Below are 14,657 nucleotides of genomic sequence, written 5' to 3' on the forward strand. Positions count from 1 at the left end.
TAAATTTTGACTCCCAAACATTTTTTTAATAATAAATACATGATAAATTTGTCAATGTGAAATTAGATTCATAAAGTAATGAGTGTCATATAAGATAGATAAATCTAAGCATAAATTGCTCGTTGAATGATGTATATTTCTAGTATTTGTTAAGTAGGAAGAATTAAAGTATATATTAAAACCGTAATGCTGGAAAAAAAAACAATCAGAATTTATCTTATTTAATATTTATTAATTATTACAATAATTAATAGATATTAAATAAAATAAATTTTAGTTATTTTTTATTAATTTTTTTTGTTATCAAAACATTTTCGATATCAAAATAAAGTGAAGAATCTGGCTTTAAAAAGAAACGAACGTATAAGCCTGCAAAAGGAAAGAATGTATGCAAGATATCAAAAGTGCGACAAAATGGAACTGGATTCAAAAGTAAAATATGTGTGCACTATCAGTAGCATTTTTAAAAGGAACGATTCTAGTTTTATTGTTTTAAAGTAAAAAACAGTACTTTAGCGTTAGGGTATTTTCAGGCCTTTTGCTATTGTAGCAACCACATATGAAATACCTTACCCTTAATAGGTCGAGCAAATTTCAAATTTGATTTTTGTCTATTTACACGAAGAAATTGAAATTGTGATTTTTCAAAAAAAAAAAAAAAAACATAGTTCAAAGTGTAAAAATTTATATGTAATTATCTTAAGAGTTGTTAGATGATTTAATATATTTGACTAAATTATCATTTAATAACTCTCAATTATCAAATTTAATATGAAGACAAATTTCAATTAGTTCTTGTAACGATTGCAAAAAAACAAGTTGAAATCGCTTTAATTTTTAGTTTGTTAACTCATTTGTGCAATGTTGTTAGAGCTTCGTGTAAACGAAGAGATATGCTTCATGATAACAATTGAAGCATTACGAAGCGGAAAAATTTCTAGTGGACGTGGTTTGAATAAGGAAATAGCTTTAAAAAGAACTGGAGACACTAGATGTGGTTCACACTATGAAACTATATTTAGATTAATTTCTTTGTTTCCTTCCATAGTCAATGTTCTTGAATATGTTGAGGAAGATGGAAATAATTCAGAACAAAGAGGTAAAGCATGTCATTTATTGAATATCATTCAATCCTTTGAATTTATTTTCAACTTGCACTTGATGAAAAATATCTTGAGAGTTACTAATGAATTATCTCAAGTGTTACAAATGAATGATTAAAATATTGTAAATGCTATGACATTTGTTAAAGTGTCTAAACAACGGTTGTAAAATATAAGAGATGATGATTTGTCTCTTTTACTTGATGAAGTCTCATTATTTTGTGCCAAATATAATATTACTGATCCAAAAATTGATGATATATTTGTGTCACAAAGAAGATCAAGACACAATGCTCAAAAGATCTCAAATTTGCATCATTTATAAGTTGAGATATTCTATCAAGTAGTTAATAGACAACTGCAAGAACTCAACAATCGTTTTATAGAGGTGAATACTAAATTGTTTCTTTGTATAACTTGTCTGAATCCAAGATACTCATTTTTTGCGTTTAATAAGGAGAAGTGATCCAATTAACTCAATTCTATCCATTTGAATTTTCTTCCACACACTCAACTTTTGGCACTTGATATTCAACTGGAGAACTTCATACACTAAATTGCTTCATATTAGATATGCGTTCTGCTGATCAATTTTCAAACTTAAATAAGATTGGTGCTCTTTCTCAAAAATTGGTTGAGACTCGAAAAAATATTGTTTATCCATTAGTGTTTCTTCTTTTGAAGTTAGCTTTAGTTTTTCCCATAGCAACTGTATCAGTTGAAAGAACTTTCTCTGTTATGAACATCATAAAGAGTCGGCTTCGTAACCGTATGGGAGATGAATTTTTAAATGAATGTTTAGTGACATGTATAGAAAGAGAGACATTTAATTGTATTAACAATAAAAACATTATTATTCAATCTTTTTAAAATATGAAACCAAAAAAATAGAATTCTAAATTATTTCTTATTATTATTTTATTGTTTAAAAATTAATCATATTTTATAATACCATAATATAATTATAAATATATATATATATATATATATATATATATATATTCCACTAACAAAATTTTTTATATTCGTCACTTGTCACCTAATAATGCTTAACCCTATTTGTTGTGAGACAATGCGACTCTTCCATAAAATTGAGACGATGGCCATGTGAGATTAGTTGAAAATCCGATGGTCCATGTTCTTTCAAACTAAAATGATATTATCGCAGGACTAAATCATCCTAACCATTTATGTTTGCGACACTTGAACACCCAACAATTTTAATAAAAATAGGTCAATCATGGTTTCACTACTAGAAAAAGAGTTGCAATAGATTTTTATTTTATATCAACGGATATTGTCTGTTATAATATTTTACCAACGAAAAATCTCATAAAAATAGCCATCCAAAATTTGCCAAAAGCATCTAGTTTTTTTAATAATTTTCCGTTGATAATATAAAGTGCAAGATTTCTAAGGTACCAACGAGTTATCTGTTTGTCATTGGCAAAGCTAGAATCATACTCGTTCTGGCAAAGGAAAACATCAAGCATGATTATTTTTTGAAGTTACAAAATTAGAATAATAAATTATAAATCCTAGATGAATTAATGATAATAAATCCCAACATTCAAAATTGAAATGAAAAATTAAGAAAAAAAATATAGTCTACCATAACTTGTGAAGCAACTCTGCATAACAACACGACAAAAAAGATGGCAAAGCAAAACGGCAAAAATTAGTTTTAGCAATGGATGATCATGTCTGTCAAAAAATTTTGCGCAAATTTCACCATGTCTATTATTGACCAAAAAAAATAAAAAAAAACGTCACCAATTTTGTCGATAACTCTGACAAATATATTCCGTCACTAAAATTTGTCAATAATTGAGAGTTTTCTAACAGTGTTTTCAATATCCTACAAATTTTGAAACAATAAAATTATCACCAAATAGTTTTAGTTTAAGACAACAGGAACACTAATAGGAGACTGCTTAACGGAGGAGTCGTATTGTTTTACGGTAAACATGATCAAAGATCATGTGTCTCTTCTTTTATCATGAATCACAAAATTATTCTTCGTGTTAATAGACAAAGTCAAATTTCAAATATGATATAATAAATAATGGAAAACTAATGATTTTTGTACATTTTTTCCAAATGTTTTTAAAATTCCGTCTAAGCTACACCCGCGATACATAGTCGGTCCTTTTTGTGTTAGGCCTTCAGACACCTCACATAAAAACTTAGTCGAATCTTTATGATATGGATTAAAGACGTTATTACGCTTAACTTAGGTTGTTGCCCAGAAGCAATAATGTATTGTGTGGCTTGTCTACAGTGTCAAATGAGCAAGGGTTACTGCATCGGTGCCTGGGTGCAGTGTTAAATGAGCAAAAGTGATAAACTCTAATAATTTTGTGGTTTATCTTGCATTGAACTTAGTAGATTTTATCAACTTTTTTCACATTTATTCAATGAAATAGCATGGTTTTGTGAATTTCTCCTAAATTGTGCTTAAGAGTGAAAACATGTTTTTTAGACCCTTGATTTGCTAAATTTAATTCTCTTTAATTCCATTTGATACCTTGATGTGTCTGTTTAGTGATTTCAGGCTTAAAAGGCAAAGATTGGATTGAAGAAGTGAAGAAAAAGCATGCAAAATGGAGAATTCATGGAGAAATAAGGATTTGGTGGAAATCATGTCCACGCGTACGCGTCCACGCGTACGCATGCCTCACGCGTACGCGTGAGGAAGGAAACTCGCCAGGCCACGCGTACGCGTGACACTTGTCACATGACCTCATTAAAGGAATACGCTGGGGCGATTTTTGGACTTGCTAGAGTCCAATCCAACTCATTTCTGAAGCTATTTGAGGCAGAATTCAAGAGGAAACAATTAGAATAGTTTAGAACCATATTTTAGGGTAATTTTCTAGAGAGAGAAGTTCCCTCTTTTCTCTAGAATTAGGGTAGATTTGGGTTAATTTCATCTTAGATTTAGGTTTTAATCTTGTTTTGATTTTGTTTTCCTTAAAATCTCTTGTTCTTACAACTTTATTCTCTTAGTTTTTCTTGTTAATTTCTCTTTTATGTCACTTTTTAGTTTATGAACACTCTTGTTACTTTTAATTCCATTTAATGCAATTTGATGTCTTATGTTCTTTTCTTATTTGCTTGAGTTATTATTGTTATTTTCTAACATTTGGTAGTTTAGATTTTATATTTCTTGCAATTTAATATGCTTTTATTTTTAGGCACACCAAATGTTTGATAAAATGCTTGGCTTAGTTTTAGAGTAGATTTTGTACATTCTTGGCCTGGAAAGAGAAATTAGGTGCTCTTGAGTCATTAATACCCAATTTATGTTGGTGATCTAGAGTTGTTAGTTAATATTATTTCTATTGATACTAATCTTTTGCTAATTCAATTAGTAAGTTGATTAGGACTTATGGATTGAGATTAACTAGTTTTATTTGATTTTCTCCCAATGTTGGAGATAACGTAATAGGCTTGACTCTTGGTAATTGTTGTGTCATGATTAATGACTAGGATAGAAAACCTTGATTTTTGCCATGAATGCCTCTTTAGTATTTGTTAACTTTAGTTGATTGCTTTATTTCATTCCTTCTACGCCCGACACCCCTCGGAGCATTCTAACGAGGAGGAGACCCAGCATGAGCAGCCGGCAAAGGCACAGCCACCCGCAGCAGACGATGGACACGATGCGATGACCCCTCTTACCTGGCTTGATTTGATGAGCATCGAGGTCAATACTAATATTTAAGTGTGGGGAGGCCGCCTTCATCGACAGAGTTATTTTGGGTAAACCATTCCATTCTAGACATTCTTAAATCTTTTCATTCTCAGCACTTGCATCTTTATTTTAGTATACTTTTGGATTTTTTTATATATTAGTTATTTTGAATATTCTCTAGGTATCGTACTTTACACTTGTGCTTGTATATATTTTAGATTTTTAATTAGTTTGCACTTTTTTATGTTGGTAGTATATAGATATATATAGTTATTGTAGTGGATTAGTTGTGATTGGAAATGCAGATATTTGAATCTAGTTTATTCCGATACACATGAGAAATTGAGTTGATTGAAAATGGGGAATAAACTAAGGATTTTAAAATTTTCACAATCATATCATATCATTTTATATATAATAAAGGTTGGTCAATTTGATGGGATTTCCAAAGAAACTCTTCTTTTTCTTAAAAAGGGCATTAAGATTCAAAATGATTTGGGTTGAGACTTTTTCACTAAAACTTGCATAATGTATATAGTTTGGAATATGGTTTTTGAGATAAAGAACACACAAGATGTGATTTTTTTAGCCTAATTGTATGGTTATATCATTTAACCATGATTTTGATTCTTGTATGTTTTCTTCTCTATGTTTGTAATCTTTGGTTTGTTCCATTCTATATGTCTATTATTTAGTGTATATTTATGTATTTATGTGACTGAGTTCATCATTTTATTATAGCTCACTTAAACCCAAATAGCCTACCATTTCATTTACCTTGGTTTGTCGTTTCGAGCTTTTTAATTCCCTTTTATTCTTTATATTACCACATCACTAACTTTAAGCGGAAAATAATTAATTGTCCTATTTGAATCTTTGGTTAGTTTAAGATAGTGAGTATGTGTGTCAACTAAGTGTGAGAAAATTTGGAAACTTTGGTAGATGAAAATGTGTTTTATGCTTATTGAGAAATATTGAAAATTTGGGTACACTCATGTAATAGTATGGAAACCATATGTCTTGATGTCTTTTGTATATATTATGTTTCATATGTTAAAAAAAAGAGAGAAAAAGAAAAAATAAATAGGGGACAAAATTACCCCTATGAGAAGCTCAATAAAATTTTCGTGCATATGTGATTGAATTGAATTTGATACATGAGTGTGTATATATATGTAAAAGTGGGATTTTAGGTAGTTAAGCTTGATAATAGAAGTATGTAGGTTGCGTATGTATTAGGTGAGAACTTAGGTTAAGCAAAGATTCAAATTTTAGCTCACTTGCCCATACATATATCCTTACCTCTACCCTTAGCCCCATTACAACCTTGAAAATTCCTCATGATATTTGTATATGTACATTAAATATTTGTTGATTGGTTAGATGAAGAACAAACTTTAGAAAGCATGATTAGGAGGGAATTGAGTGGATTGACCCTAAACACTTGAGCAATTAGAGTGCATATACACATCCGGTGAGTGTTCAATTGATCAATTCCATATTTCCATCTTTGATCATTGCTTATCTTGCAAGTTTGTAAATTTGTTTGAATAAATCAATTCAATTGTGAATTTGATTTTGTTATGATTATTTTGGCCTTTTGATTGTGCATACATACTTTCATGGAAATTTGATTTACTTTGACTACATATATGCTTATATATAAATAGATAGTAATTAGAATAGTTATATGCATATAGACAATTTGCATGTAGATAGTACTTGCATTGAATAAATATTGATACCTCTTTCTTGTATTTTTCTTGATTTAGCATGAGGACATGCTTGGTTTAAGTGTGGGGAGGTTGATAAATCCCAATTTTGTGGTTTATATTGTATTGAATTTAGTGGATTTTATCAACTTTTCTCACATTTATTCAATGAAATAACATGATTTTGTGAATTTCTCCTAAATTATGCTTAAGAGCACAAACATACTTTTTAGGCCCTTAATTTGCTAAATTTATTTCTTTTTAAATCCATTCGATTCCTTGATGTGTCTGTTTAGTGATTTCAAGCTTAGAAGGCAAAGATTGGATTGAAGAAGTGAAGAAAAAGTATGCAAAATAGAGAATTCATGGAAAAATGAGGATTTGGTGGAAATCACGCCCATGCGTACACATGCCTCACGCGTACGCGTGAGGAAGGAAACTCGCTAGGCCACGCATACGTATGACCCACACATACGCATGACACTTGTCACGTAACCTCATTAAAGGAACACGTTGGAGGCAATTTCTGGACTTCTTGGAACCCAATCCAACTCATTTCTGAAGCTATTTGAGGCAGAATTTAAGAGGGAACAAGGGGAGAGCAATTAGAATAGTTTAGAACCATGTTTTAGAGTAGTGTTCTAGAGAGATAACTCTCTCTCTTCTCTCTAGAATTAGGGTAGATTTAGGTTAATTTCATCGTAGATTTAGGTTTTAATCTTGTCTTGATTTAGTTTTCCTTGAAATCTCTTGTTCTGACATCTTTATTCCCTTAGTTTTTCTTGTTAATTTCTCTTTTATGCCACTTTTTAGTTTATGAACACTCTTGTTACTTTTAATTTCATTTAATGCAATTTGATGTCTTATGTTTTTTCTTGCATTTGGTAGTTTAGATTTTATATTTCTTGCAATTTAATATGCTTTTATTTTTAGGCACACCAAGTATTTGATAAAATTTTTGGCTTAATTTTAGAATAGATTTTGTGCATTCTTGGCTTAGAAAGAAAAATTAGGTGCTCTTGAGTCATTAATACCCAACATATGTTGGTGATCTAGAGTTGTTAGTTAATATTGTTTCCATTGATGCTAATCTTTTACTAATTCAATTAGTAAGTTGATTAGGACTTATGGATTGAGATTAACCAGTCTTATTTGATTTTCTCCCAATGTTGGAGATAACATAATACGCTTGACTCTTGGTAATTATTGTGTCATGATTAATGACTAAGATAGAAAACTTTGATTCTCAATCTTTGCCATTAATGCCTCTTTAATATTTGTTAATTTTAGTTGTTTACTTTATTTTATTGTCATTTATATTCTTGTCTTCTTATTATCAACCCACCTTTGTGAACCTATACAAGTGTTGTCTAATATTTAAAATAGGCAACTTATTAAAATATTTCTTAAAGCCAATATGTAACTAGTAGAAGGATTGTCTTTTTGACAAAAATAAAAGTTATTTTTCTAGTGAAAATACAAAAAATAAAATAAAATTCACAATAACATTTTTTTTTGTTTGTACGTGTGTAATAATTTTAATTAATAAATAAATTTGAACACAATAGAAAAAATTCAGAAGAGACAAAATAAAGAATAATAAAGTTCTAATTAAAATAAATATTAAAAGATTCGGTTAGTGTTTAAAATATAAATTTATTAATAATGCTCAACAAAATAATAAAATCCTTGTTTGACATTAATTATCATAATAATATAGTAATTAATATTTGTCAAAAAAATATCAATTTACTTGTATATTTTTATCCATACTTGACTTGTCCCATATACTAAATCTACAAATAATACATGACAAAATATGAGTAATTTATCTTTAAAGAAAAATTATAATGAGAGAGTTTGGTGTTTCTTTACATAATCACATAACATAAAGTAAGTATCGCTTTACATAATCACATAACATAGGTAAGGCTGTGTGATGTGCCCAAGCATAAGAAGTTATATTCTTTTCAAGCATTAATAATAAGGAAAAGTATATGGAACCAAGAGGTTACCAGCCAAAAACTAAACAAAACCACATTAATTTATATTAATAATTAATTTTAAATTTTTTAAATACAAAATTTAAAAAATTTAAAATTGATTAAGTAAACCTAATAAAACATATAAAAACCTTCCTCTTCTCTCTCACATTAATCTACCAACCTCCAACAATCACACACACAGACCTCTCTCTCATCGTCAGGCCCTCTCCACCTCTCCACCGCGACCCACTCCTCTTCTATCACTGACATCTGGCTCGTTGGATTCGCCACCGTCGACAAGAACCGCTTCCCTTTCGTGAACCAGATGTGTTACCGAAGCCGCAAAAACTTATATTCACTGAAACATGGCTGTCCATTCTATGGCTATGTCCTCAAATTTGGGTTTAGTTCACACATCTCTGTAGGAAATGCACTTATAAATATGTATGCCAAATGTTGTTGTTTGGATGGCTCAATTTTCTAGAAATGCCAAATAGAGACTCTGTTTCATGGAGCACTTTGATCAGTGCCTACGGTCTTCATGGATGTGGTGACCAAGCATTGCAACTTTTTCATGAAATGCAAGAACGAAGAGGAGTGAAGTCAGACACAATTACCTTACTCATCGTATTATCTGCTTGTAATCATGTCGGTCTTGTAACTGAGGCACAACTGGTATTCAAACAAGCGAGTGCAGATTGTAAAATTCAATTAACCTTAGAGCACTATGCATGCCTAATTGATCTTCTTGGAAAGAAATATAAAAAAATATTCATTTAATATGAAAAAAACATCCTAATACTTAACAAAATAAATATCCAGTTATATTTTAGTAAAAATAATTAAATATCTATAAAATTTTTAAAAAAATATGAAATTCTTAAAAAATAGAGACATTCACATTTGCAATACAAAAAAATTCGAAAAATATATAAAATAACATCCATTTAGTATGAAAAAGAAACATTCTAATACTTAGCAGAAGAAACATCCATATATATTAACTCGTAGAGATTTTGGATTTACCCAAAGGTATTTTGATGGTTGTTGGCTAATACCCTCTTGGTTTCCTAGCATTGTTGTAATAATAATACTTTAAATTCAGATAATTAGACGGAAAACAACAAGAAATTACCACTTACTGTGATGGATTAAAATTAAATGGATTCTCTTCTTGATCAAGACTTCCCTTGTCCCCAAAACTTATCCTTCCAATGCCATCATGTCCAAAACACATGGAAACTGAATCTGCTATGAAGCCTTCCCTTGATATTTTCTCCATTCTCAGCCCAAACAAACCATTGGGAGTAGCAACATTTAAGAATGATCCACTATGTACTTATCCATGGCTGCAACACGTGCGTTTATTGGTAACTTTTAAATGAATTGTTGAGAAAAATGTGAAGGAAGAAAAGAAAATGAGTGCTAGGTAAACAATGACTATCTTGAAAAACATGAACAACCACTAATTAAATTTAAGATTAATTTACTCTTTTAACCCTATTAATTCACATTATTCACACATTGTTCAAAAATGTTGTTGGTTACCTATACTTTTCCAAAAAAAAATAAAAAAATAAAAAATGAGACACTAAGTGAGAATCATATTGTCAAGGTAATTTAACAAAGTAACTGACCCAAATATAATATTTGCCTCAACAAAGTCATCATTATTATCTTCTTGCGTTAAATGCAGAACATCCTCTACTAGCATTTCCGACGTAGAAGTTTCAGCAAAGACATAAGAGACCATGTAGGGGGCAGTTACTGAATGTTCCAGGGCATTGGTTGCAATGCATGCACGCACAGGCTATTGTTACAAGTCACCATTTTGCTCGTTGTTGATCCATTAGGACTATGCGCACTAAGGTCAAAATCCTGCAAAAACAACAATCGTCATTCAAAATCATAAACAGGCAACAGCAATAACTAATACAGAAAAACTTTATAATTATAAAGTTATAACTCATAACTAATTGTAGAGATTCTTTTTTACTTCATCCACAGATAATGAGAAAGAGATCAAAGTGAACATACAAGTGCCAAGGAAGAAGCAAACACCGAGCCATCAGTAGCTGCACATCTGGTGCAATCACAGGTGTTCATACACTAGCCGAGCTATAGGGTCGGGTTGCCGAAAACAAAGGGACCGACCTCATGAAAGGTTGGTCTGCTACCGACCTCTTCACAAAGAGCTCGGCAAATCTCTACTAAGGTCCAAAAATGCCCAAAACGAAGAGCCACCGCCTACTAAGAAGCGGTTGGCAAAAGATATGATCTCACCCATGAAAAGATAAGATAAAATAAGATAACAAACTTATCTCAAGGAAGATCGACCAACACCATTATAAATACACTAGAGCACCCAGGTATAACTCATACTCCGATTCTACAAAAACTTGCCTAAAACCCGTACTGACTTAAGCATCAGAGTCTTGATGCCAGGGCATCTTAGGCTAGTTTCACTAGCCTTTTTCTTTGTTTTTGATGGGTTTTATGCACTTTCTTGAGCTATAAGTAAGCAAATTGGGTAGAAATTCATGTATGCGTAGGAGCAAGATGCAGGAAAGCCAGGTGCTAGCTAGGTGTGGTCTCCTGCCATTGGCTTAGCCTTAGCTCAACCCTTGCAATTGGTCAGCTACACACGTCGCTTTCATTTCCTCTTTTATATCCCCACGCGAATAGATTCCTTGCCTTGACTTGCCCTAAGCAATAGGGATTCAATCCAGCCATAGGCCATAGCTAAGAGCATAGCAGGGAAAGGAAAGCTTTTCTTGCTAATTAGGTGCTATCATCGTATTATAATGATCATCCCGTCTGCCTTTCTGCTTGAAAGCTTGAACCAGGTTTTGGAATCGGCATTACCGTAGATATTCATTCAACCATGAGTAATTTGATGCAATTTCACGATGATTTATGCTATGATTACTTGTATGCTAAGAATGATAAGAATTCTCATGATTTTAGTAAGGCTTTGATGCATTCATTGGTTGATGATAGTTGAAGGAAAGCATAGAGGAAAGTTGAAGAAGGAGCATGGAAAGGATGAAGAGGAAGCAACGTTGGTGGCCAAGTTGGACCACCAACGTTTTCTCAAACATTGGAAGAGAAACAGAACACTTCTCTGCATGGTGGCTGATGCTCACATTTGAGGTAGTGTTGGACATCCAATGTTACCCCCAACGTGGTGATAAAAACTTCAATTCTGGAGCTAAGTGAATTTTGAGTGGCACGTACGTGTGAAAAAGCAAATTTTGATATCCGCACGGAAGCGTACAGTACGCGTACGCATTAATGAATTTTTTTGACCCTTTTGCGCAGAAGCGCAAGGTACGCGTACGCACCAAAACCGAACGTTGGAGGTCCAACGTTGCCTCAAATACTACCTCCAACGTCCACGATGCCAAGCCCAGAAATTGGAGTTGAGAATTTTGAATCGACGCGTACGCGTCAGTCAGATGAAAAAATACCAATGTACGCGTAAGCGTACAGTATGCGTGCGCGTGAATAAGCATTTTTTACCATTTTGCGCGGAAGCGCACGGTACGCGTACGCGTGAAAACGCCAATGTTGGAGGAAACATTGGAGGTCCAACGCTGAGGCCAACATCCCCTGCTTCCTTTTAAAATTGTAAAATGAAAATCTGGCATCCACGCGTAAGCGTACAGTACGCATACGCGTGGATGAGCATTTTTGACCTTTTGCGCGGAAGCACACGGTACGCGTTCGCGTGGTTAGCTAATGTTGGCCCTCCAACGTTGAGTCAAATGCCAATGACAGCAAGCTTTCTGGTTTTGCTGGTTTGTTTTAAATGACGTTTGAGTCAACGTTGGCCCTCAAATGTTGACTCAAACGTGAAGCATCAGGATTCAAATTTTTTACAGATCTCTTCTCAACACCAAGGGCAACTATTGAAGCCATCTTCAACCCAATCCCATCAAGGCCAAAAGTCCAATTCAAGGCTTGAAGATCAATGGAAGAAAGTGTATAAATAGCTTAGAATTTAAGTTAGCAAGGACCTTTTTTTCCCAATTTTGGAAATCTTACACTTACTGCACTTTTAATTTCAGAATGTATTTTACAATTCCAATTTCCATTATGAGAGCTATAAATAACTAAATCCATCTTTATTGGGTTAGGGAGCTCTATTATAATTCAATGGATCAATAGTAGTTTTCAGCTTCTTCTTTCTTTTCTCTTGATTTTTGTTAGAAAGCTTTCGATCTTAATTCAATTGGATAGTTGTCTTGAGAGAGAAGATATCCATAATTGGAATTCTTCGGAGCCTTGAGAGAGGAATGAAGAGTTCATGCTAGAATTGCTTTCTCACATTGGATTAGATTGGGGTTTGGACAGATATAGTGACATGTAATCTTACCAACACTTTGATCTATGAATTTGTGTGGTATAGTCAGTGACCAAATTTTAACTCTTCCCATGAGCAATTAAATCAAGACATTGGGCAATTGTTCATGCTTAGAGAGATCGGTGAGCTAAGACATTGCGATCCGATCATCTAAGATTGCCAAGCAATGTCAATAAATGCATTGATTGAGGAAGAGATGAAAATGATTTGATCCGGAGAGTTCAATATCTTCAAAAACCCAATGAATCCCCCATCTCTTATCTTATCCATTCTATTTACATTATGTTCTTTAATTTCATGCTTAATTCTCTGATCCCATTTTTTAATTCTAGCAATTTAATATTCTGTCACTTTAATTCCCTGCAATTTAATTTTCTTTTCCTTTAATTTCTTGCAATTTAAGTTTTCCGCCATTTTACATTCAGCAATCCCAATTTCAATTCCGATTCTGCTCAACTAGTGTAATTCTTTAATTAATATTGCTCGATCTACCAATCCCTGTGGGATTCGACCTCACTCTTTTGTGAGTTTTTACTTGACGACAATCCGGTGCACTTGCCGGAAGGAAATTTATTGAGAGGCAAATTCCCGGGTATCAAGTTTATGGCGCCGTTGCCGGGGATTGGTTTTGTATTAACAATTACTAAATTGAAGAATAACTAGATTGAGCACTTTTATTTTCGTTTGATTTATTGCATTTTAATTTCAGCTGTTCCTTTCATTTGTTGTGATTTTTGGTTATTTATTTTTAATTTCTTTTACTTCTTTACTTTCCAGCAAGCTAACCTACTAACTATTTGATAAATTACTCTAACCAAGCTAACTATACTCTGTTTTAGTAGCCTCTACACTTGTTGTTTCTTGTACTTGTTCATTGTATGACAGGTAGGAGAAAGGAAATTTCAACCTCCTTTGATAGTGAACCGGAAAGAACCTTCCTGAGATTAAGGAGGGAAGCAAGAGGAAAGAGGGTTGTTGGTGTAGAAGAAGAGGAGGAATACTTTGATATAACCATGGAGGATGATATGAAAAACCATCATGAAGAAGAGGTGAATAACCATGCCAGAAGGGGTGGAGCTAACCCTGCTGGACAAGAGAGAAGAGTCCTGGGATTGTACATCAATCCAAATCCAAGAAATTGTGGTAGCAGCATTCAGAGGCCAACTATCCATGCTAACAATTTTGAATTAAAGCCTCAGCTCATAACTCTTGTCCAAAATAACTGTTCTTTTGGGGGAAGTGCACAAGAGGATCCTAATGAGCATCTTACTAAATTCCAAAGGATATGTGACACGGTTAAATCTAATGGTGTTCATCCTGACACCTATAGATTGTTACTGTTTCCATTCTCTTTGAGGGACAAAGCATCAAAATGGCTGGAATCATTCCCCAAGGAAAGCTTGACCACATGGGAAGATGTAATGAGCAGATTCTTGACAAGGTTGTACCCTCCACAAAGAGTAAACAGGCTAAGAACTGAAGTGCAGACATTCAGACAACAGGATGGTGAAACTCTATATGAAGCCTGGGAGAGATTCAAAGACTTGACAAAGAAATGCCCCCTGACATGTTTAATGAGTGGGTGCAAACCCACATCTTTTATGAAGGGCTGAATTGTGAATCAAGGAAGGCTGTAGACCACTCATCAGGAGGTTCTCTAAACAAGAAGAAGACCATTGAAGAGGCTATTGATGTTATAGAGACAGTGGCTGACAATGAGTATTTTTATGCCTCTGACAGAAACAACAATAGGGGAGTCTTGGAATTAAACCATATGGATGCAATCTTGGCCCA

General features: G+C 32.9%; 1 non-coding gene across 1 annotated transcript; it reads right to left on the bottom strand.

The window, feature by feature from the left end:
- Positions 1-14,329: 14,329 nt before the first annotated feature.
- On the bottom strand, positions 14,330-14,436 carry LOC112745465 (small nucleolar RNA R71). Its single transcript, XR_003173393.1, has one exon. It is a non-coding gene; the product is annotated as a small nucleolar RNA R71 (small nucleolar RNA).
- Between the last annotated feature and the right edge of the window lie 221 nt (positions 14,437-14,657).

The sequence above is a fragment of the Arachis hypogaea genome, chromosome 14, assembly GCF_003086295.3.
Source record: "Arachis hypogaea cultivar Tifrunner chromosome 14, arahy.Tifrunner.gnm2.J5K5, whole genome shotgun sequence".
Taxonomy (NCBI): domain Eukaryota; kingdom Viridiplantae; phylum Streptophyta; class Magnoliopsida; order Fabales; family Fabaceae; genus Arachis; species Arachis hypogaea.